General features: G+C 48.8%; 1 protein-coding gene across 7 annotated transcripts in view; it reads left to right on the forward strand.

Annotated features, from left to right (window-relative positions):
• The window catches only part of CC2D2B (coiled-coil and C2 domain containing 2B), a 1,917,855-nt gene that overhangs the window by 1,699,829 nt on the left and 191,758 nt on the right, over nucleotides 1–26,268 (forward strand). The gene's annotated exons all lie outside the window — the stretch shown is intronic.

Here is a 26,268-nt window from a genome sequence, read left to right on the forward strand (position 1 = left end):
TCACTATATATCAGTCCAAACAACCCTTATTGATGATTGGTTGTAAGTCAACCTTATAGACCAGCTATCCTAGTAGCATGGATACGAGCAGTCTAAGGCTAAGACTCTAGAGGGCGTGTTAAGCCAGCTGTTTTACCATCACATTACCCCTTGAACACCCAGTGAAAGGACACCACACAAGTTGTTATGAAAATAAACAGTGTATTTATTTATAACAAGACTACCCTGGCTCTTTATGAGACAGGGAGCTAAGCACACAACAAAAACTCTTATAAAAATACTTAAGTTAGCACAGTATACACAAATGCCCGAGGGGCACGAAAAACCATATACTCTGAAAGTGGAATGCGAAATTACTAGCAGGTAAGTACAGTACTAATAGGCTTTGGAATCGCTAGGACTTGACTATGGAATCGTTAGATTACTTCTAGGAGGCCCAGGGGACTCGGGTGCAGAGTGTGCACTCTCACGCGGGATGCGGGACAAAGTCTATGATAGCTAGTAAAGGTAAAGTTAGTGTTCACGGGCGAACCCGACCTGGTAGGGAGAAAACGAAAGTGGATCCTGACCCTTGGATAGTGAGGCTATGCTGGGGCACCGAAATGCCGAAGTTACCTAGCCCAGGGGCTGCAGCTGCATATGTCTCAAAAGACGTCGGGAATCCTCGTAGACGAACCAGGAGCCTGGAAGAAAGATGCTGGCAGGCGACCAGTGAAGAGAGTTCGAAGGGATCCAAGCCTGGATCTCGAAGATGGATGATACCTGAAAGCAGAGGGGACCAAGTTCGTGACTACTAGCCAGTAGTCAGGGGGCACCAGGAGGGCACCGGATGATAGTCACCTCGGCTAGGTGAGTGGGCGACGCTGTGCTCTGCAGATCTCACGGACCAGGAGGCGTTGTCGGCGACCAGGATGGAGGGGCGAGCTGTCCCACGATGGATGAAGCTGTCGGCGTCGAAGAACCCAGGATTGGGCAACAAAGCCTTGGCTAATTCAAGCCCACCCGGTGGACTCAAAATGGCGTCTTGAGTGGACCAGGAGGGTCCGGGGTGCTCCTCTTCTGGAAGGGAGCAGGAGCCAGTCTGGAGCAACCAGACCAGCAGCAGTGATGTCGTCGGGCGTCGTTCAGAAGGCCACAAGCCAGCGGACTAGTAGCCAAACAACGCGGTGAGCAGCAAAAAGCAGAAGGGCCCCACGCCGATCGTGGAGATGCTGGGGGGCTGCTCTTCGGTGCTGGAGCTGCTCAGGGTTGGGGCTTCTCGGACCCCAAAGCACTCGCCAGGAGATTACTCGGCGGGCTTGCTGTGAAGAAGTCGTGCAGTCTTGGCAATAGTCGGTCCCTTGAGGTCTCGTCGCACTCACGGTTCTCAGCTTGGCTGTAGAGGTGAGTAGAGGTCGGAGGTGCCAGGGAAGCCGGGTCTTGTCGAGCTGGGCAGTCGGATTCCGGAGGAGGGACTTACAGCAGACCGCAGTGTTCTTAGGATGGTGCCTGCGGATGCAGGGTGACTACTCCTTAGTCACAAGGGAGAATCTTGAAGAAGAAATCTTGAAGTCCTTTCGCAGAAAGTCGTGTCTTGATTCCAAAGATGATCTAATTTGGAAGGGGGCCTGCTCCTACCTTTATCTGGGAAAAGGGGGCTGGCACGCGACTAAGTCCTGCCCTATGGGTGGGACCAGGAGGGGGGTGGTTACACCCCTCTCCTTTGGCGGGCTTTCCCCAGGCCAGGGGCTGGAGTGCCCCTGGAACTGGTTTCAGCCGGCCTATGCACAGTGAGCACCGGGGTGCCACTTGCAGTCACCTTCCTCTGTAGCCCTGCCTACCTGGAATACACAAAACCCTGTCTGGGACGGTGCTGGCACCGCCCCTGGCAGGAAACCCTTTGTCCTTGCCTCCTGTGCTGGGAGGACTCCCAGCAGCAGGAGGGCAGACTTGTGTCTCGGTGGCAGCATCCATCTTGTGGAGCTGAGGCTATGTCTGACTGTAACCGGGGTTACAGGTTACATACATGTCGTGTCCCTCTAGAAGGGTGGAATGCTAACCCCGTCGCCAGAATTGGCGAGGGGTTAGTATTCCAATTCGTATGACACCTTACTCGACATGTTTTGATAAAGCGATACCAGAGTTGGCATATAACCGCGAGGATTATAATGCACTTAAGAGTATATGGTATGCAATATCATGGAAACGGCTAAGGGATGGATCCCGAAAGCCGCAGACAGGCTCAGCTCATGCCAGAGCACTATCTCACACGATTCCAAGCACTCTGCCTTCAGGATTGTCAAGGCCTGCCATAGGAGTGACTGATAGGAGATCTGTGTGTCCATTTTTAGGGTTAGATATAGGTATACTATATCTAAAGCAAGGGGTGATTACACCACCTTGCCCCAGCTGTCAAGCAGCCAGTTGTGTCAGATTTGGATGGCCAGCCAGGGGTGGCATAATACATGCTGCAGCCCCTGGTAGGCCCTGGGTACACCTATGCCCTGGGTACCTAAGGTACACTGTACAGGGACTGATAAGGTGACTCAGTATCCAATTAGATATGTACCTAAGGTACATGGAATCCATTTTACAGAGAGAGCAGTGGGCCTGAGGTCCTGAATAGCAGGGCCTCAGGTCAACTAAGTCAGAAAACCAGCAAAACACCAGGCAAAAAGTTGGGGGCAACCATAGTCAGGGATCTACCTTCCTACACTCCTCCTGCTCCATTGGCGCGGTCCATGCAGGTGATCTTGTAGCCTTACGGGATGGCTATGGCTATGTCAGATGCCAAGGCGGGGTTCAGCCAGGTCTCCGTCAGAATGGCGATGTCTGGGGAGGTTGAGTCGAGTAGGTCCCAGAGTTCAACGGCATTTTTGTGGGTGGAGCGGGTGTTGAGAAGGATGCATCTGAGGTGGTTGGGTTCTTTCCTGGTCGGCACCATGGTGGGGTGGATGCTTGTGAAGCTGCAGTTCCGGCAGAGGAAAGCTCAGAGGGTGCGCTTCGGGCGGCCAGGAAGCAGGTGTGTGATTGTCCATTGTTGAGTGCGTGGAGGGATCTAGCATCATAGCAGTTTTCGGCGTCCTGGCGTTCGCGGGGTCCAGGGGTCCTGGCGCTGGGCGCTTCGGCGCGCCAGCGGCCGCCAGCTGCGCACGGCCGCTACGCGATGAGGGGATGTGGGAGGTAGGAGCAGCTGGGAGGCGGGACCGGGGCGGCAAATGGGATTGCAGGGGGGCGGGCCCCAGGGATACAGCGGCGGAAAAAACAGGTGGGGGCTGCGGGAGAACTGGGCAGAGGAAGGGAAAACGGATTTAGGCAAGAAAACAAGTACAGGCACAAAGGAATAAAAACAAGTCTGGACAAAAAAGCATGTACAGGCACAGAAGAATAAGAACAAGTCTGGGAGAGAAAGCAAGTACAGGCACAGAGGAATACAAAATAGTCTGGGCAAGAAAGCAAGTACAGGCACAGAGGAATAAAAACAAGTCTGGGCAAGACAGCAAGGACAGGCACAGAGGACTAAAAACAAGTCTGGGCAAGAAAGCAAGTACAGGCACAGAGGAATAAAAACAAGTCTGGGCAAGAAAACAAGTACAGGAACAGAGGAATAAAAACAAGTCTGGGCAAGAAAGAAAGAACAGGCACAGAGGAATACAAACAAGTCTGGGCAAGAAAGCAAGTTAGGCACAGGGGAAAAATACAAGATTAGGCAAAAACAATGCAGGCAGAGCCGTGCAGCAGCATGGGGATGCTTGTTTCCGGTCCAGGAAAGACATGGCTTGGCAGTTCGGGCTGGACTGTTCCCATGAGGCACAGGGTCAGACTGATTTGCATATGGCCATGTCTGAAGTTAGGTGGCAGTGTGAGCTAAAAAAATGATGATGGATTAAACCCAGATCAGTTACTAGGGGTGAGTGCTTGCAATGTTCAACACTCCGTCCATCATCCCCTTTGGTTTTGCTTTGTTCGTCCTAAGTTGGCAGGGTATGCCCAGAAGTGTGTCCCTTGCTCACTTTGCCACTGGATTCAAGCTAGCCTGGCTGATGACGGCTGATTAGCCATAAACCGGTCCCAGGATGCTTGTTTCCGGTCCGGGAAAGACATGGCTTGGCATTTCAGGCTGGACTGTTCCCATGAGGCACAGGGTGAGACTGATTTGCATATGTCCATGTCTGAACTGGGGTGGCAGAGTGAGCTAAATAATGATGATGGATTAAACCCAGATTAGTTGACTTGGGGTGAGTGCTTGCAATGTTCAACACTCCATCCATCATCCCATTTGGTTTTGCTTTGTTCACCCTAAGTTGGCAGGGTATGCCCAGACGTGGGTCCCTTGCTCACTTTGCCACTGGATTCAAGCTAGCCTGCAGATGATAACTGATTAGCTAGAAACCGGTCCCAGGATGCTTGCTTCCAGTCTAGGAAAGACATGGCTTGGCAGTTCGGGCTGGGCTGTTCACATGAGGCACAGGGTCAGACTGATTTGCATATGGCCATGTCTGAACTGGGGTGGTGGAGTGAGCTAAAGAATGCTGATGGATTAAACCCAGATCAGTTGACTGGGGGTGAGTGATTGCAATGTTCAACACTCTGTCCATCATCCCCTTTGGTTTTGCTTTGTACTTTCCTTGGCAGAAACAGCAACTGCAGGCCAACTATACATAGCACACTGCAAAGGGGCTCTTCTCATTGGCAAAGGATCCTCTTAAGTCCAGAAGTGATTTAAAGTTCTGGGGTTTAAGGTCTACTACTTATACACCATTTTGTCTGTGTTCTCTTTGTGCAAGGATCTCTGAGCCCAGTCCAAACCAGTTCTGTCCTCACTGGTGCAATATGACCACAGGGGGTGGAAACAGCATTGTGCAAGGGAGACATGCCCTATTCAAGTGCAAGGAAATCTCCTCCCCTACTCTAAATTCAGCCAAGGTCTGTTCAGCTAAGCTCTGAGTCATCCAGCAAGGGCCAGGCACACCTCAGCCCTCCCAGTAGCTATCTACAGTGAATGCACATCCCCAGCCCCTGTCACTTCAAAACCAGACAGTTAATCCACAAACGGGCAAAGGCACACAGCATGGTTAAACAAGAAAATGCCTATTTTCTAAAAGTGGCATTTGCAAACACACAATTTAAAAACCATCTTTACTGAATATTTATGTAATTACATTCTGAGTTCAGAGAGCCTAAACTGTTTTTCTCCATCTTGTCCCAATGGGAAGTTATACTTGTAAGATGTTACAAAGCACCTCCCATTCTATCCTATGGGACAGTTAGCCTTTCAATAGTGAAAAATTAAATTGGCAGTATTTCACTATCAGGACATGTCACACACACACCAGTACATGTCCTACCTTTTACATACACTGCACACTGCCCAGGGGGGCACCTTGGCCCTACAATAGGGGATGCTTACGTGTAAGAAAAGGGAAGGTTACGGCCTGGCAAGTGGGTGTACTTGCCAGGTCAACATGGCAGTCAACTAACTGTGCACAGACACTACAGTGGCAGGTCTGAGACACCTTTCAGGGCTACTTGTGTGGGTGGCACAAACAGTGCTGCAAGGTCACTAGTAGCATTTGATTTACCAGCCCTGGCACTCTCAGTCTACTTTACAAGGGCCTCACCAGTAAATCAAATATGCCAATCATGAAAACACCAATCCATAACATAATTTACAACAGGAGCACTTGCACTTGAAAACTGAACAGCAGTGAGAAAGTGTGCAGAGACACTAAACCAGCAAAAACAGAGTCAGAAACAGGAGGCCAGAAAGCAAAAAGATGGGGGAAACACGCCAAAAGATGCCAAGTCTAACACATGTCCCCTCCAGCTTAAAGGAGAGAGAACTACCTAACCTCCTGGGAGTTCTCTTCAATAAGGTAGAAGAACCTGAACAGACCATCTGCGTTGGCGTGTTCTGTGCCAGGGCGGCGTTCCACCGTAAAGTCCATTCCCTGTAGGGAGATGGACTACCTCAACAGTTTTGGATTCTCACCTCTCATTTGTATGAACCATCCGATGGGCCTGTGGTCTGTCTGAACTCAGAAGTGAATCCCAAACAGGTAGGGTCTCAGCTTCTTCAGTGCCCAGACCACAGCAAAAGCTTCTCTTTCTATGGCATTCCACCTCTGTTCCCCTGGAGAGTAGTCTCCTGCTAAGAAACACTACAGGCTGGTCTAGGCCCTCTTCAATCAATCAATCAGGGGTTTGTTAAAGCGCGACTACTCACCCGTAAGGGTCTCAAGGCGCTAGGGGTGGGGGGTGCATGTTCCATTCCATCAAGGAGGGGGTCTGTCGAAGAGCCAGGTTTTGAGCTTTCTTGCAAAGATGGGGAGCGATGTTGTCTGTCTGAGGTGGAGCGGAAGGGCGTTCCATGCTTTGGCAGCGAGGAAGGAGAAGGAGAGGCCTCCCGATCTGGTCTTTCTGGTGCAGGGGACCACGGCGTAGGAGAGCTGGGCTGATGGTAGGGTCCTTTGGGGTGCGTGGAATTTGAGTCGGCTGTTCAGGTATGCTGGTCCGGTGCCGTGGAGGGCTTTGTGTGCGTGGGTGAGCATCTTGAAGGTGATTCTCGCCTCGACGGGGAGCCAGTGGAGTGTGCGCAGGTGCTGGGAGATGTGGCAGTGTTTTGGCAGGTTGAGGACCAGTCTTGCGGCGGCGTTCTGGATGTTCTGTAGCTTGCGGATGAGGTTTTTGTTTATTCCGGCGTAGAGTGCGTTGCCGTAGTCGAGTCTGCTGGTGACCAGGGCGTGAGTGACTGTCTTTCGGTGTTCGAGGGGGATCCATTTGAAGGTCTTACGAAGGAGGCGGAGGGTGTGGAAGCAGGAAGATGAGACAGAGTTGATCTGGCGGTCCATTTTGAGCTCGGAGTCCAGGATGATTCCCAGGTTGCGTGCGTGGTCTGTGGGGGTTGGCGGGTTTCCGAAGGCAGGGGGGCCACCAGGTGTCGCTCCAGGCGTCGGGGTTTGGGCCCATGATGAGTACTTCTGTTTTGTTGGTGTTTAGTTGTAGGCAGCTGTTTTTCATCCATTTGGCGACGGCTTCCATGCCTTCTCGAAAGTTGCGTCTGGCGGTGTTGGGCTCGTTGGATAGGGAGAGGATGAGCTGGGTGTCGTCTGCGTATGACACGATGTTGAGTCCGTAGGTTCTGACGATGGGGGCAAGTAGAGACATGTAGACGTTGAAGAGCGTCGGGCTGAGGGAGGAGCCCTGGGGGACTCCGCAGGTGGTAGGTGTGGGGTCCGAGAGGAAAGGGGGGAGTCTGACCCGCTGCGTCCTGCCGGAGAGGAAGGAGCAGATCCAGTCGAGGGCCTTGTCCTGGATTCCTGCGTCATAGAGTCTGCGTATTAGGGTGCGGTGGGAGACTGTGTCGAACGCCGCTGATAGGTCGAGGAGGATGAGGGCTACTGTTTCTCCTTTGTCCAGTAGGGTGGGGATGTCGTCTGTTGCGGCGAGGAGGGCGGTTTCCGTACTGTGGTTTTTTCTGAAGCCGGTTGTGAGAGCACCGCTCCCACACCATGCTCTGAAGCGTCAGTCTGCATGCCGAATTCCTTGGAGAAGTCAGGTGCCTTGAGCGTGCCCGTGCACATGGCTGCCTTCTGGGCATCAAAAGCTTTTTGGCAGAACTCAATCCAGATCACCTTCTTGGGCTGCTTCCTGGAAGTTAGCTCTGTTAAGGAGTTAACAATGGTGCCATAGCCCGTAACAAATCTCCTATAGTAACCGTAGAGACCTTAAAAGGCTCTCACCTCTGTCATCCAGAATGGTGTCAATCTTGGGTTGTAGGGGTGCCACTTGGCCGCTTCCTACCTGGTCCCCCAAGTACACCACAGAGCCCTTACTTACTGGTCTTGATCTTGATCGTGAGACCTGCCCTCTGTAGAGCCCTCAACACTTCCCCGAGGTTATGCAAGTGTTCTTCCCAGCTGGAACTGAACACTGCAATGCCATCCAGGTAAGCGGCGCTGAGATCCTCCAGTCCAGCCAACACCTGGTTGACAACCTCCGAAAGGCGGCAGGGGCCTTCTTCAACACAAAGGACATCACCCAGAACTGGTAATGTCCTTCTGGGGTTGATAATGCTGACCTCTCCTTGGCCCCATCGGTTAAGGCAATCTGCCAGTACCCAGACGTTAAATCAAACGTGCTGAGGAACCTGGCAGCTGCCAACCAATCAATGAGCTCATCAGTTCTGGCGATGGGTTGTGCATCAGTCCTGGTGACGGCATTAAGTCCACGGTAGTCCACACAAAACCTCAGTTCTGAAATGGCACCAGGTGCCGCAGCCTTTGGGACCAAAACCACTGGGCTGGCCCAAGGACTGCTGGAGGGCTCTATCACCCCTAATGCCAACATGTTAGAGACTTCCTCCTTGATGCTGATCCTGACCCAGTCAGTTAACCTGTAAACCTTGTGCTTTAGAGGAGGGCTGTCACCAGTGTCCACGTCATAGGTACATCAGTGCGTAACACCTGGTGTCAGAGAGAACAGTGGGGCAAACTGTTCCAACAACTGGTGACAGTCACTCTGCTGCTCTGGAGTCAGTGTAGAGGAGAGGATCACACCTTCCACTGACCCATCATGCTCCTTGGTGGACAGGGGGTCAGGGAAAGGCTCACTCTCCTCTTCCAGCCCATCATTTGTCACCAAAAGCATGCTCACTTCGGACCTTTCGAAGTGGGGCTTGAGGCGGTTCACCTGGAGAACCCTCAAAAGGTTTCTGGGAGCCTGCAAATTCACCAGGTAGGTGACATCACTTTTGCGCTCCAATACCTCAAAAGGCCCAGTCCACTTGTCCTGCAAGGCGCAAGGTTCCACTGGGGCCATGACCCACACTTTTTGCCCAGGTTGAAATTCAACCAGAGTTGTATTCTGGGCATGCCACTTTTTCATTTCTTCCTGGCTTGCTTCCAGGTTTGACTGAATGAGTTTCCTGAAGCGGGCAGTTTGGTTTCTGAAGGCCTGCATGTAACTAAGGACATCCTGGAGAGTTTTCCTGGGAGCTGCCTCCCAGCCTTTCTTCACCAAACTCAGAGGTCCTCTCACAGGGTGACCATACAGTAGCTCAAAGGGACTGAACTCAAGAGTCTTCTGAGGCACCTCCCTGTATGCAAAGAGAAGGCATGGGAAGAGGACGTCCCACTTACCTCATGGGTTCTGTTAGACCCTTAATCATGACCTTCAAGGTTTGGTTGAATCTCTCCACCAAACCGTTACCTTGGAGGTGGTAAGGAGTGGTGAACTTGTAGGTTACACCACTCTTCTTCCACAGGGATGTCCTATACTTTGATATGAAATTGGTCCCATGGTCAGAAACCACCTCTCTGGGGAAACCCACAGATCCTCATTAACGCCCGGCCGACCACTGGTGCCATCGTTATCCTAAGAGGGATTGCCTCCGGGTACCGAGTGGCATGGTCCACCAAGACCAGGATGTACCTGTTGCCCATGGCAGTCTTGGGATCCAGTGGCCCCACAATGTCCATCCCTACCCTTTCAAAGGGTGTTCCAACAACTGGGAAAGGTTGGAGAGAAGCTTTAACCTTCCTCCCACTCTTACCACTTGCCTGGCAAGTTTGGTAAGACCTGCAATGTCCATCTGACTGCCTTCACATTTGGGGCCAGAAGAAGTGGGTGACAAGCCTGTCAAAGGTCTTGTCCCGCCCCAAATGTCCTGCCAAAGGCACGTCATTAGCCAGACCCAGTAGGAAGGTCCTGAAGCGCTGGGGGACTACCAGCACATGGGCGGACCCAGGCTCAGCGACCTTAGGCTCGCTATACAGGAGACAATTCTCCTAGTAGATCCAATGTGATCCAGACTGATCACCAGCTGCCTGGTCTGCAGCCTGCCACCGCAGACCCTCCAGAGAAGGGCACTCCTGCTCTCTGCAGAAGTCTACCCAGGTGGAACCACCTTTTGCTGCCAATGGGTCAGCTTGGAGATGCCCCCCAGTTCAGCTACCTGCTCCCCTGTAGGTACCGGGGCGTCCCCGCAAGGTCAGCCTCCTCCCGGTCCGTGGGAACTTCAGGGGCTGGATTCCCATGCCCCCTGCCCTTTCTATTGGCAGCGACCTGGACCACTGTTTCAGACTCCAGGTCCTTCTGATCACCCTTCCTTCAAAGAGACTCTGTGCCACCATACAATGGAGTTCCGAGTTGTCTACAGCAACTACTTGATGGAATGCCTCTGGGATTACTTGCTCCTCAGAGACCAGGAGACACCGGACTGAGGTTTTTACAGACAGCCTTCAATTCCTTCACATTGCAGGTTTCTAACCTCTCCTCCCCAAAGGCGACTTCCAAGGATGCAGCAGATGATGCAATTGATCCAGGCATGTTGTACTGGAAAATTCAAGTTCAAGTCCAATGGAAAGGCAAAAATAGACAAAAAAACAGTATGTGGTACTTAATGGTCTGCGATATGGTAGTAGTGCACACCAATCATTGTAAGTCAAGTGCAAACACAAGTCCTATCATCACGGTTGACAACCAATGTCAGAAATGTGTGTTCTCTAGTTGGCAATGGTTTGCACCTTGTCGAAGTAGGGACCTTTCCTTCTAGTCAGGATAAGGGAGTTACACTCCTTACATAACCCCTGCTCACCCCCTTGGTAGCTTGGCACGAGCAGTCAGGCTTATCTTAGAAGTAGTGTATACAGCATTTGCACATAACCAACAGTAACACAGTGTAAGCTCTACAATAGGACACCACACCATTTTAGAAAAATATCCAATATTTTTATATCTTTAAAACAAGACCAAAAACTATGAAAATTCCCAATACAGTACTTAGAAATCTTCAGTTATCAAAATAAACTTGAAATAAAGTTCCTTGAAGCCCGATAGCTCCCTCTGGGGCTATCAAGGCATCGTGAACAACAAATTCCAAACAGTGCTGGCTGACCGCGGTGTCGTGGGCCAGCTATGGTGACGGTAAGACCCGCAAAACAGTACCTTTCCAAATGCAGGGCATCGGTGACCTCTCATTGAGCTCCAAAAGCACAGCATCCGCAGGCATCAGTTCAGGAGGTCGGTGCAGGAGTCGTCGGCCCCTCGAAGTCACACGGATGGCAGATCGAACTCCTCATGGTTGAAGTCAGGAGCGCTGGCGTTGGCAGGCGTCGGGTACTGCGGTGTGAAGTATAGCGGTGCTCGTCGCGGTGCTGGCAGATCACGGTGCAAGCAGCGTCGTCATAGTTGCTGAAGTGCTGTCGTCGGCTGACAAACTGGAGTCGATGGCGCCGGCATCGGTAGGCCAAGGCTGCGGTGCAGGATGAGAACAGTGCATTGTGTAACTTACAAGCATTGTCCTTGAACCACGGTATAAGTAGCAGCGTCGATGTCGGAGTAAAGCGTCGTCGTCGGGGCTACTAGTACGACAGCGTGACATGACAGTTACAAACTGCGCACAGACTCTGCGGTAGCATGTCTGAGTTACCTTTTCAGGGTTACTTCTTTGGGTGGCACAACCAGTGCTGCAGGCCCACTAGTACCATTTGATTTACCAGCCCTGGCACTCTCAGTGCACTTTACTAGAGCCTCACCAGTAAATGAAATATGCTAATCATGGAAACACAAATCCATAACATACTTTACAACAGGAGCACTTGCACTTTAACACTGAGCAGCAGTGAGAAAGTGCCCAGAGACACTAAACCAGAAAAAACAGAGTGAAAACCGGGAGGTCAGACAGCAAAAAGACAGGAGAAAGATGCCAAGTCTAACACACACCCAGTAAGATGCCTTAGTATCTTTGTCACAAACGACTATGGTCAATAATTTTCATGGAATTCTAGCAGTACTCTTGCAAAATTGAAAAAAATTACTAGATTAATCGACTTTGCTCCATCTACCACTGATAGGACGAATTTCCATGGTTAAAATGTTGGTGCTCCTGTTGTTTTTTTCCTTTTTAGTACCCTTCCTTTAAAAATTCCCAGACCTTTTTTTAAAGAATGGTTTGAAATGATCTAGAAGTTTGTGTGGAATAACAAGCAGGCTTGGGTTAAACTATCAACACTACAATTAGAAGTAGCATGAGGTGGATTAGCACTCCCACATTTTGCAATGTACTACCAGGCCTCTCTGGTCAACCTGTTATCACAATTAGGAGAGGAAAACTCCGTTTTTTATAACTTCTTTTTAATACATATGTTAAAGGGAAGTGTCATAATACTCCCAGATTTTTTACGATCAGCAAAACTTCCCAAAAGGACCAGATATCAGGTGATACTGGCATTAGCAGCAAGAACTCAGCTCTTTTATAAATCGCGAGATATCCCAGCCTATCATGCACATACTCCAATACAAGATTGTGCAGCGGGAGTTTTAATGTTGCCCAAGGGACTCTACCAATTATGGCAAGAATTAGGATTTGTTCAGCTTGGGGATTTTTATAATCATGATACATTAATTACATGGGAAACAGTATGATTACAATCTCGCAACCTAAACACTGCTTTCTCTATGAGTCTTCTTTAGGTGGTGAATTTTCTTAAAAACAATTATACCATGCTGAGCGAGGTTGCATGTCAAATCACCAGGTAAATGTCAAATAAAATAGTGGGTGTAAGATTTTGGTATCGGCTAATACATCAGAAGGCTCATAGTGAAGAGATTATTATGAAAGAGCTTCAGAAAATTCACTCTGAAACAGGCTGTAAGTTTCCCACGAAAGAGTGGCAGCAGCTCAGTGAGATATTGAATAAAGCACTCCAAAGTGCTAATTTTAGGAGAATTCATTTTTTAGCCAGAAGGCTAGCATATTACACCCCTCTGAGATTGCATCAGATGTTTCCAACGAATCAGAACCAATATTTCAGAGGTTGTATGTCAGCACAACGCGGGCTATTACCACGCGTGCCATCACAATGCTGATTTTACACCGCAAGTCGTTACAACGACTTGCACTGTAAGCGCTGGATAGTGGAATAGTTTAATTTTCTATTCCAACTCCAGCCCACGTTACAGTAGGGAAGGTGTTGGAATAAAAAATTTAACTATTCCTTGTCCAACAGCGCCCTCCAGCGCAAGTCGTTGAATCGACTTGCGTTGTAAAAGCAGCGTAGTAATGGCAGTGCGTGGTAATGCCCGCATTGTAAAGGCTGTTCCCCGTTTCAGATGTAATAAATAGGATGAAGGGGGCTGGGTACACATATTTTATGAGTGTAACTAGCAGCCCGTCACGACGTTGTCCGGGTATGAAATAGAATGTGTGTAATGTGTGTATTTGGCAAGGGCAATTTATTTTAAAATCTCGCGGTAGACAACATTTTTTGTTTCATTAGAATAGGGACGGAGAAGGCCCAGCTGCAGCCCTGGTTGATGTTAGCAGGCGCGTGTAATTGGTGTAGTGATCCGCCGCCTGAGCCCGGCTACAGCCTGGTTGATGTTAGCAGGCGTGTGTAATCAGTGTACTGATCCGCAGCCTGCGCCAGGCTAGAGCCCTGGTTGATGGTAGCAGGCGCGTGTAATTTTGTTGAATGAGAGAGTTCAGTAACAGCGCGCAGGAGAGGCTGCAGTAACGTTACTTACCAGGCCTCCAGGTGAACGCGTTTTCCCGCAGCACACGGCCACAGCAGACAATCTTCTGATTAATGTAAGACCTACATGGCATGAAGGGCGGAACGTAGCACATGCCCCCAGCGTTTCTCACGCCTCCAGCGTGCCCCTTGATGCGGCGCAACTGCGTTCACATGGCATGAAGGCCGGACAGCGTGCCCCTTGATGCTGCGCAGCAACGTAATTGGCGCTTGTATGTACGACTCACATGGCATGAAGGGCAGACACACGCCCCCAGTGTTTGTCACGCCCCCAGCACACGCCCACAGCCCACGATGTGATGGCCATACCACACGCCCCCAGCGTTAGTCACGCCCCCAGCCCGCGCCCCCAGCACAACGCAGACACGCCCACAAGGGACTACTTTGCTGGCACGGTTCTTTTACCTTTTAAATGTATAGAGGAGTTGGCCTAACGGCTAAGGCGCTCAACCTCGGACCTGGGGATTTGGGTTTGAGTCTTGGTAACAACGCCAAACATCCTGTGATTCTGGAAAAATCACTTAGGGCCATATGTATCATCAAACTATTTTGCATTTCCTAAATAGCGAATTTTAAGGAATCGCTATTTAGGAAATGCAAAACGGTATGTATGTACAAAATCGCTTTTCAATAGCGATTCCTTAGCATTCCTAATTTGCGATTAGCAAATTGCTAATCGCAAATTACCCATTCATTTCCATGGGCCAGGAGGCCCATAGGAATGAAAGTGCAATTTGCGATTAGCAATTTGCTAATCGCAAAGTAGGAATTTTTTCAAGGGTGCAGGGGTGTCTCAAGAACACCCTGCTGCACCCCTGAAAAAGACATTTGGGGGCATATGGCGCACATACATGCCCTAAGGGCATGTATGGGCGTCATATGGCACCTGTGTTTTTTTGTAAAAAAGCTTTTTGAAAAGAATTTGCAACTTACCACCAACTAGAAGTTGGTGGTAATTTGCGAATCCTTAATGGCAATTTTTGAATATTTTTTGTTTGATACATTGCATTTAAGGAATCGCAAAATTTGCGATTCCTTAAGTGCAATCGCAAAATAAGGAATAGCAAATTTTGCAATTCCTTATTTTGCATCAAACATGTTTGATACATACCATTTATCTAATTAGCATTCGCAGAATTTCGGCCTTTGCGAATGCTAATTAGCTTGATACATATGGCCCTTAATCTCCCCGTGCCTAACAAAAATGAATGTGTGTCCTCATGTAACGTAACTGGTGCTATGTAAAGCGCTCTGATACCTGATTCAGTTCGGGTCAAGTTTGCGCTATATAAAACTCTGCAAAAAAAATAATAATAATAATTAAAATGGTGGCCGTCTGCATAGCCTATGTCCTTCTGCTGCAACTGCCCTTTCTAACGCTGTATTGGGTGTTGTGATTGGTGCTGTGGCTACTGAGATTACCCGCATCAAAGGTTTGGGCTCGCTCTTTATAATATTAGTATGGATAACCTAGAGCAATTCTGGAAGGGTGTTTTTTATCATGATTTCTTACTCCTTGTCTTTATCAATCGCCCCATCATCTATGTTGGTTTTATTTGGCTCATCAGGGGAGGTAAAATGTTTAACGAAATATCAGCAGTATTTTATAGTAATTTCTAAAGCAGTTACAAGGTCACTTGTGCTGCAAATTCGGAAAACAAACAAACAACCTAGGATTGACCATTGGAGTAATATAAAATGTGCAGGCCTTACAGATTTGAGGAGGCCTTTGCAAAGCATGTAGGAGCTACTGTAAGATCCAGAGTGATCTCAGCAAATTTCTCTACTCATTTCATGTCTGAGTAAAGTATATTTTAAGTGCACTGTTTTTTTAGGGATTTAAGCTTGGCAATTTACTAAAATATTTGCTGCTTGATGCACAAGAACTTTAAATAGTTTTTCGATACTCATATGCTAGGCTGACATAGCCATTTTATGGATTTTTAGATTGCCAACTATGCTTTAATAGCCACTAAGGATTAGATGTATTGGTTTGTCTGTGGAAATATCAGGAGAAAGAAAAAGCCTCGTAGACTATCTGAATATGGCTTAGTGTGGGCTAGTGCTGAATATATTTCATATTTTCTTTCCTATTTTTACTCTGGTTGAACTGGCTTTTTATCAATAATTGTCAATTATAACCCTGATCTTTTTAAGTAATATTAGATGATGTATTCATGGGTAAACAGCGTTTACCACAAATCATTTTCCCCGCAGGGAATCACAACGCGGTCGTTACAACGACCGCGTTGTGATTCCGCATACCATTACTCCGCAAGTCGGAACAACGACTTGCGGAGGTGTTTGATTTAAAATCCAACACCTTCCCTAGTGTCCGCACTGACTGGAGTTGGAATAGTAAATTATACTATTCCTACTTCCAGCCCCTCCCCTCTGCAAGTCGTTGTTCCGACTTGCGGAGTAATGGTATGCGGAATCACAACGCGGTCGTTGTGACGACCGCATTGTGATTCCCTGTGGGGAAAATGAATGCGGGATATGAACCTATATTTGTATTCATGTTGTTTGCTATTAGATATTCGCTATTTCCATCTTTTTTATCCATTCTGTAATGTCATGTTTCTTTTATTCCTGTTCTAATTAAAAAACAAATAAAAAAGTCATTTCAAGCCAATGAAGAAGGATTTTCCGATGGTCCACCATCTTTTCTCTCGATTCCCACGGTAGACGTCCATGTTCACATGTTGTTATTTGAATGTGGCTACAGCGTATTACAAAAATATACATCTAGGGAGGTTCTCATGAGAATTTTAGCAAACCTACTGTGTTGGCTGTTCAGTATCCCATTGTGTAACAATGAACTACTCTATTAGACCAATCACTTATATCTAGCATGTCCTTGTTAGATCATGACATTCAAGTCTATAGCAAGCATTTTCTTTCATCAATATACTTGTTCATTATAAACAAGTGGCCATGGAAATGGAAATTATTTAAAATAAGATGGTCATACGGTGTGAGGAAAGAAGGAAATGTCTTTTGCAGCAAACAGCACAATTTACGAAGATGTTAAGTTCTGCTTTTCAATAAAGTTAAATCAGAATTTACAAAAAATGCATGAATTCTATTAAAGGAAAGAAAAAAGAAAAATATTGAGGCCTAGCTGGGAAAGAACGACAGAAGTGGGAGCTTCCTGAAGAATTAATCATCATTTTCTTTTAGCACATTTAATAAAAGTACATTTTCTCTACAATATTGACACGCATATTCTTTGTAAACGTTAAGGCACATTTCTACATTGTTATGAGGTAAACTTACCTAAGGATTTTCAACATCGACAGTAGCATATGTACCCGGCTCTCGCTGGCAATGCAGGAGTGAGATGGCTCCTGCCATTGTCATGGACATGGCAATATCAAAGGTTCACTCCTCACAGAACACTTCAACAGAGAAAAGCCCAGCACAGCTATAGGAAACGCCAGCCACATCGGAGCGAAGGGAATGAGTGACATTTTTAATAAAGTAAAATATATGGATGGCTCACAGTTGACGGGTGTTAGACGGGCTGCTCGCGCGTTAGACGGGAGAGTCCGTGCGTGTTGCTGCACTCATTTGTAAAGATCAAGCCCAGCACGTGCTCTTCTTGGAAAGATAACAAAACCCTCAGCACGTATACTCCAACAGACAACGTGAGTCAGCGTGCCTCAAGCGGCTCAGAAAGAGTCAATTATGCATGGAGCGCTCATTGCGCTACATATTAATCTAAGATATGCCATTTTAAACGAAATAAACTGACATTACTCCCTGTTTTACTTTGGGTGACTCCCAGGCAATTTACTTCCGTGCTTTACATTATAGGCTATAATGTAAAGCACGGAATAATTTATAGCACAGAAAGTGGGCTGCAAGTGTTCACTTAGTCAAAACCTTGCATATACTGCCGTCTAGTGCAAAGAAAGAAAACAAAGGAAAATCATTTTAAAGAGAAATAGAACAGCTATTTGGAATATCATTTCCACATAAAACCAAAACAAAACGGTGGCTGCTGCCAGCAATAGATGTAGTGACGGGAGACACGGTCTAGTGTCTCAGTTCTTTGTAATGAGCATACCTAACACCCACCCACCACCAGGCATCACAGGTCATGTGACACTGGCCAATAAAGGGGCTGAGCGCACATGCTCTGGGGCCCATTACCTATCCCCCTACCACTGTGTCCGTGTCTCATTTACCTAGCCACAGAATGAGGGCCTAGCGCCCTCACCAAACTCTACAATGGCGACGAGGCGGTAACGCAATGCCACGCGTGCCAGCTACAAAGAATTCTCGACGAAAGGGGAGAGGGCTGCAGGGCGACGTCGCGCCCCCCTTCCCCACAGGAGTGGCACCAGCCTGCCGAGAGGCCCGCGGGGCGTGTGCTTTGCCCCGGGCCCAGATGCCCATGACGAGGTGATCGGGAGTCCACCCCACTCCTCGCAAGCATGCAGGGAAGTGTCCGGAATGGAGCGGACCGACCGGAGCCCACCCGAGTCGGCCGCGACTGACCCCAGCTGCGCTGAGAGGTGACCACCGCAGAGCCCACCTGCGTGGTAGAACAGGCCCGCCGGCCGAAAGTGAGCCCCAGCGCTAGAGAAGCGGACCGGGCAGTGCCCACCTGCGCCGGCCGCACCGGTGGCCGGACCCGAGGAAAGCCACGGACGTAGCTATTGAAGAGGCCCGTGGGCCAGAGGTGAGCCGGGAAGTGCCTGGGGGGCCGCATGTGCCTGCAGCGACCCCCCCCTATGACCGTAAGTCAAAGCGGAGCCCACCCGCGGCCTGCCAGCAGCGAGTGCCCCCAAGAGCGCCAACAGCCTGCCCCAATGATGTGGAGACTCTCCCCCACCCGCGCGGCATGAGGAATGAGCCAGCGGCGGTGGGGTCGGCGAGGTGAGGCCTGAAGAGGAAGGCGCATCCCCGTACAGCCACTCAAGACGGCCAGCGTGGTGTCCCCGGTGCTGCCTGCAAGCCGGTGCATACCCCCAGGGCACCGGATAAGTGATTAGAGGAGGCGCGGAAGGCTGTGAGCCAGCAGGTGCCCAGCCCTGTACAGAGTATCGACGAGCGGCCGGCAGCGTGTGGAGAGCTGCCGGGCGCCAATGCAAGCAAAGCGAGCCCCTCCCCACTGCCAGAGAGAGAGAAGAAATCTGCCCAGAGCAGAACAAGCAAGCCTCGGCAGTAGCGCCGCAAACTAGAGCACCACAGCAACCCTAGCTAAACCCCCTGTGACCCACACACCGAGCATGGAGCCCTTGCACGTCCTGGGGTGACGGGAATAATGCAGTGACTCACCGGGTTTTGAAGAGGAGTCCTCCCGGGGGTGCATGAGTGCGTGTGCCCCATGAATCGCCATGCAGATGGGCAGAGTGATAGGCATCCGTGGGGAAAGCCCTTCCAGGATAACCGGGAGCACGAGACCTGCCTCAGTGCAATATCGGAGTTTTCTAAGGAACACTGCCGTCTAGTGGCCAATCGCGGGATCACGCGCAGCATATAGGAAACACAGTCAGCAGTACAGGATTAAAGCGGCCATAACCCCCATCAAAGGACGACTGCAGGGAAGCTGCCCTGAGAGCAAGGAGGTACACCAAGTGGACGATTGAGGAACAGTACAACCCGAGGGGGTAGCCAGGCATGCACACAAGGCACTGTGTACAAAGGGCGCAGGGAAGCGTCAGGTGTATATGTATGCACAACAGGAACAGTGGTAACAGGTGCCAAGTCACCAGAGAACTTTGACACCAAAGAGACGCACACGGCAGCAGAAGACTGGCACAGCAACGCCACGCAGCAGCGCAGGACTGGCGCAAAGACGCCACCCCATGGGAGAGATGTCACCGACAAGTGAGTGCACGGGAGTGCGCCAGGAGCGCAAGGACTCTACACAGGTACCCGGACTAGCACAGCACGGCGATGCGTAGGACGGGGCAAGGAGTGAAGAAACTCCCAGCACCAGGAGAAGGACGACGGAGCAGTAACACAGCCCACTGGATGCACTAAGCCAAACGGAGACCAACCAAAGGCGTAGCGGCACCTGATGGCCACAGGTTGTCGTTACACCGCCGGAAGAAAGTAAAGGAGCACCACCACGAGACTCCCCACCAGGCAAGTGCGACACAGTGAGGAAGCGCGCCGACCGCCGACACTGCTCCAGGATCCCAGAACGAAAGCAAGGACCCCGTGAAGTAACGGAAGCAACTTGAACACTAAGAAGCTCGAAGCGGTGACGTAACCCTCCGCACCTAATGAAGCACAGGAAGAGCGCAAACCAACGCTAAAGCACCGGAACGGAGCGAAGAGCGACCACACAGAAGATAGCGAAGCGTGAGGACTCACGCAGAAGACCACCCCGCTGGTCACCCAAGACAGCCGACCCCTCAGACGGTCGCACGAAGTATCACGGACGGTCACACAACGTGACGCACTCAAGAAGCCGGCCAGCCAGATGGCCGCACCAAAAGCCGACCCACCGGGGGTCGCAGAGGGAGGTGACCGAAGCAAGGGTCCACAAACCGTAACGCAGCAAGTATCCCGCAAGAGGACCGAAGATAGCCTGCCAGCATCGGCAGAGCGGACCGGCCAGAGGTCCAAGAAGTTCGAACACCAAGACACAGTCCACGATCAGCGATTAACGAACTTCAACAACCACAATGCAACATTCCAAGTCTAAGAGAGAGAAGATCGCAACGCCCGGTCCAGTCACAGATGAGAAGAGACATTGTCCATGAACCAGGACAAGACCGGATGGAAGCAGGCGGAGTGCACGCTGCCTGGAGAAGTCTGGCCAGGAAGAGGAAGACAGCAAGGTGACCAGACCGCGTTGCGAAAAGGAAGGAGGAAGAAGATGTCTAAGTGGCACGTCTGCCACCACCAAAGAAGAGGAAAGGAAAAGAGGTCTGATTGGCACGTCTGCCACCACCGAAGAGAAGGAAAGGAGAAGAGGTCTGAGAAGCACGACGACAAGAAGACAATGAGAATGGAGTAGAGCAAAGAGGAGTGTGGACCAAGACACTACGACACACAAGAAGGGGAAACACCGAGGAGAACGTGAGAGGTGCACAACAGTCCACACGCACGACCGGGACACACGTAACATCACTGGAAGCGAGCATCCACGTGCGAACTCGACAGTCATCCAGGAATGACGGAAGCGAGCAGGCCAGTCTGTTGGCAACAACCACCTCTGGGATGGAACGGACACAAGGGCCGTGGAAATCCAGGGGCAGAGGCCTCAGGGACACCGGTGGCAGCGGGTCCCAAACGAGAGACGGACTGTTGACGCTCGCGCTGAAGATCCTGGAAGACAGAAGGTCACACAAGACGGAACCAGCGCCAACAGCACCCTTTCAGGTGGAACTCGGACACAGAGAAGAGAGCCCGTAGCGACGTCCTTCAACACTTTGGAGCGACAAGGCGGCATGTCCTCCGGTCCAGTGGGAGCCTAGCAGAAGGGCCTCCGGGTCGTCCAGTGAGAAGGGACACCCACGTGAGAGGGGTATCCGTGAGAGGGATAACCTGCAGCTGAAGATCCCGTCAGGAATAGACACCAGCTTGAACCAAGCACTTTGACCAGGATGGTCCAGCGGAAAGCAACACACTTGAGACCGGCTATGGACTTCTACGCGTTCACAGGATGTGAAACTGAGCGAGAGAGACTGTACAGCCCACTTACAAGCCGCAAGTCTGCCAAGGCAAGAAAAGACACCATTGCCAGCAATTAAAGTGACCGGCGGTAAAGAAGACTACGTGGGAGTCGTCGTGATTTGAGTTATGGGTTTTGTGTGAACTCTATTTTCTTTCCCACAGGTTGGACTTTAGTTAGTGTAATTTTATTAACTAAGGTTGGGAGGGATGTAGTGACGGAAGACACGGTCTAGTGTCTCAGTTCTTTGTAATGAGCACACCTAACACCCACCCACCACTAGGCATCACAGGTCATGTGACACTGGCTAATAAAGGTCTGAGCGCACGTGCTCTGGGGCCCATTACCTATCCCCCTACCACTGTGTCCGTGTCTCATTTACCTAGCCACAGAATGAGGGCCTAGCGCCCTCACCAAACTCTACAATAGGGACTGGAGAGCGGGCAAACCTCCGTGGCCCGTGTCATGGCGTCCGAGTGGAGAGGGATGGAAGTAGAGAGCAAGAGAGAAAGAAAAAATAAGAATAAGTCACTTACCTGGCTTGCACGTCCTCGCTCCTCCCGATCTTCTCTACTCCAGCATGGGCCGAGCAAACTCTCTTAACCAATCATGGCACTGCTTTCACAGGATGGAGCAGACTGGCTGGACACTCCTTCAAGCCCTGCAGGCCTGTGCTTGGTCTCCACAAAGCTATCTCAGACAGCTAGATGGAGAGCTTCAGTGTGCGCATGTCACTTTGGCCGGCACAAGACAGTCAGCCAAAGTAACATGCACACTTTGGAGCATCCAGCCAGCCATTCCTCTGCTACTAATCGGCAACAGAGGACACGCCCCGCATGCCTCTGGGCTTGGGGGAAGGCTGGTTGCTGCAGTACAATGTGTTCACACCTCGGAAAAATAAAATGGCAATTAAATATTTTCATTGCTATTTTATTTTTCCTGTGAGGCTCACAGCAGGCAGGGGTGCGACGCTCCCCCGCCCAAGTAAAGAAACCGCAGCTAAGAACATAAACATTGAATTATTACAGAGTGGCGCCATTATCTTTATTATTCTCATCGGGCAGTGCAATATAGTAAAATTGCTTTGTGTTACAGGTGTAAAATGGTATTTTCACAGTCATAAAACAAAAGTTTCAGAAGTGTGCAAAAAACAATCACTTTGCTAGTGTAGGTAAAGCAAATACCTAGATATATGAAGCAGAGCACTTCCTGAAACAAGAGAGGCAAGTGAAAAGAACAACTCAGCATGTGTGAAAAATAGAAAGCTGAAATAAAAAGGATAACATTGAAACTTCTCCTGTGTATGGAAGACAGACTATATTTAATGGAACTCAAAGAAGAATCTGAGAGAAATTAAAATTGTCATGAACAAGTAAATTTCTTAGGCAGAAAACGAATTAAAAAAACAGCTTCAGTGGAACTGACAGTAAGTCAGCATGTTGCTACATTTGTATAAACTGGTGATGGAACATGTAAAATAATATATATGACTGAATCATCAGAATGGTGAATAAGCCAGCACTCACACTATCAGTTGTGACTTGTTTCCTATGGAGAGCATGAAATCCTCCAGAAAATGTATGAAAATGTGAAATTACCATCACACATGGAACAACTTCACTAAAAGAAGAAAAAAAAATTTTAAGAGACATTCCTGCACCATGTTTGTTAAACAATATGACCACGGAAATAGTGGAGCTTGTGGCCATGACATATATTATGACAACTAATCATCCAATTTATAAGGAATTTCCAAAATTATTTGAAGGACATGGCAAGTTATGTGATTATCCGATCACTGTACACATGAATGAATCCATGCAATCTGGGAATCCGTACAATCCAATGAATGCATCAAGTAGCTCAAAATCATTGCAAAATACCAATAGATTTATTTACAAGCTCAAATAAAAGGGGACATTCAAAGTTTGATACAGCAAGCTATCATATCATACAATCGGTTGCCTGACCCACTCCTTGGGCTTCTCCTTTTGAAGTCGTCCTAAAAATAGGAACAATCAAAATTTGTATCTGTGTAGACAAGCGTCAATCCAATCTAGCGATTGCAGGAGAATGACACCCAGGTCTGTTTTCAGGAGACCTGACCATTTGTTTGAATGAAGCATCAATATTCTCGAAACTAGACCTATGTAAGGGTTAGTATCAGCTGGAATTAGGTCAAAAATCATGCTACATCACTACATCACTTTCTCATCTCATGTAGGATTATTTCAATACAAAAGACTACATTTTGGAATATCTTGGAACATCTTCAACTGCAGAAACTTTTCAAGAAATGGTAAGAAAAATAATTTGACCTGTGACTAACTGCTATTATTATTATTATTATTATTAAGCGTTCTTATATAGCGCTCGATTACCCGTAGGCATCTCGGCGCTTGCCTTGGGAACCCGTCCTGGTTTTTCCCTGTGAGATACCTGTACTGGGCATCTCCAAGGTGAAAGCCAGGCATCCCGCCGCGGGGGGGCCGTAGTGGAGATTAAGCAAGCTAATGCCCAGAGCTGCAGAGTGTGAACCTGTGACTCGAGTAGGCACCGAAACGAGAGTGATGGCATTCTTGTGTATAGCAGAAACCAATAATAACATGATCTATCATTTCAAGAAGCATGCAACTGATTAATTGAAGCAAAGCTAACTTTAAGTAAGGACAAATATGAGTTTGACAAAATAAAGTTGAGTTTTTTTGGTCACATTTTTTCAAAGCAAGGAATGCATCCCGATCCATCCAAAATAGAATCCATATGTATTATATAATACTCCTGTCCCAACTCATGCTTCGGAATTAAGGCCCTCAGGCCGAGTTATGTTTGCAATACATACCTACATTTGCAACAATCAGTGCGCCCATAAGGAAACTAACAAATAAAGGACACATTTTTAATCAGACTCAAGAGTGTGAAGACGCTTCAAAAGAATTAAAGAAAAAGTGATATCAGCAGAAAAGAGGGCATGATTTGATTCAAATGTAGGCACTGAGTTAACTGTAGATGAAAACCCATTTGGGCGGGGTGACATTTGAGCACTTCACAAACCAGGAAACATTCTTTGAGACATGTGGGGTATATGTACTAAGATTTCCCACCGTGTTTGCATCACAAAAGTGAAGCAAATCTTTTCTCTCTAATTTACTTATTCGCGCAAAACTTATTTTATTTATTTATTTATTTTATTTTAACGATTTAATATAGCGCTGGCTAGACCGAGAGGTATCAGAGCTCTTTACATGAGATTCAGATCATAATTACAGGGTACATGGTTACAAAGTTATTAGAGCATGGCAACATAGTTACTTGTAAGGTTGAGATAAAACAATAAGCACAAATACGTAAGGGGAAAAGCAGGCAAGGGGAAAGATTCAGGGGAGGGATAATGAGGGGGGAAAGAGAAGAGGAGGGTGACAGACACAGCATGGAAAGAGGAGGGGAAGGGCGACGGGGACACAAACCGGTAGATGAGTCAAAGCAACGTCCAAAGTCCAGTAAGCTGTGATCCCAGGGGAAGTGGTAGCACTTCTCTATCTCTGTTGTGGGAGGTTCCCTTTATGCAGTGGACTCTCTCAGAGGGGTCTCTGAGACTCCAAGGCCTACATACTGAATCCTTCCCCAAAAAGGGGAGAGGGAGTGCTTTGGCAAGGGGTGCCATACCATACCTCTGAAGTGAGTGGCTCCCTTGGCGCAGTGGACTCTCTCAGCAGGTTTGCTGAGACTCCAGAGTATAAATATTGGATCTTTCCTCAACAAGGGGAGAAGGAGTGCTTAGTCAAAGGGCACAAAGGACAGGGGGCTAGGCAGACTAGCAGGCAAGGTGAGTGATTCAGGGAGAGGGGATAGGAGCTAGGGAAGTAGACAAAGAGAGAAAGAGTACTAAATGGGAACAAATTTAAATGAATTAGTTATTATATAATGCTGTCTAGACCCGAAGGAAACAGAATGCTTTACATGATGAACAATAATGTTGCAATTTACATCAGTTAACAATGACATAAGTATCAAGAAAAGCATTTAAAGAACATAGGGGACAGGGTAAATGGCGCAAGGAAGGGTAAGGGGATAGGGTAAAGGGGTAGGAGGAAGATAGGACATAGAGACGAGGGGAAGATCTACCCAAGGTCCGGCTGGGTAGGTGATGGCAGGGGGGGGGAGTCCACAACCCATCTCCTCTTTAGCTATATGGTAGCTCCACCGGGAATCAGCCAAATCACTTGGTCTATACAGTCTGGGGTAAGTTCCACAGCTTCCAAGTCCTGATGTGTAAGCAGGTTAGGGGATAGGTTCATGGTCTGATCAATGTCCAATTGTTGTTCCAGGGAAGTAAAACAACGTGGAGGGGACTGCTATGGAAGCCATCTTGGGGTCAGGCAGGAGACTGTAATATACACTGGTGGCCATCTTAAGGTCAGGCATCTGGCAGTTAGAGTCAATTTCCAGGACAGTGGCTGCCAGAGAATAACAAATCCAGCGTGCACACACCATCACACACACAGACATGCACAAGCACATACACATGTGGGGACACACTCTCATATGCGCACATACGCACACACACAAGCACATAGACAGAGACATCCCTAATCACAAGTACACATAAAATCCCATGCTCTAGTACAAAAACACCCAAGTACATGCACAGGCAAACACCATCACATGCACAGACATGCACAGGCACACACAAATGCACTCACACTCTCATACACGCACAGACACACACACAAACGCACACATACAGAAACGACTAAAAACACAAGCACACATACAATCACAAGCTCCCGAACAAAAATACCCAAGTACGTACACACAGGTACATGCCCACACACACCATCACACGCACAGACATGCACAAGCACACACAAATGTGCATGCTCACTCATACGCGAACAGAAAGTCTCACCGGGCCAAGTAACTATACTGTGAGTTCCCAGAGCGTGGTGAAGCAACCTCCTGGCTTACGCCACTATTCACTGCGCACTTCTCACTGGGCGGCGCGTCTCATGTCTAGTGATCCCAGCTGCTCATCCAATGGTAAAGACTCGATGGCCTCTGTTTGCACAGAACTATTTACTCAGTTCCATATACTCTGGGCAATATCGCGGTCAC

The sequence above is a fragment of the Lissotriton helveticus genome, chromosome 5_1 (assembly GCF_964261635.1).
Source record: "Lissotriton helveticus chromosome 5_1, aLisHel1.1, whole genome shotgun sequence".
In the NCBI taxonomy this organism is placed as follows: domain Eukaryota; kingdom Metazoa; phylum Chordata; class Amphibia; order Caudata; family Salamandridae; genus Lissotriton; species Lissotriton helveticus.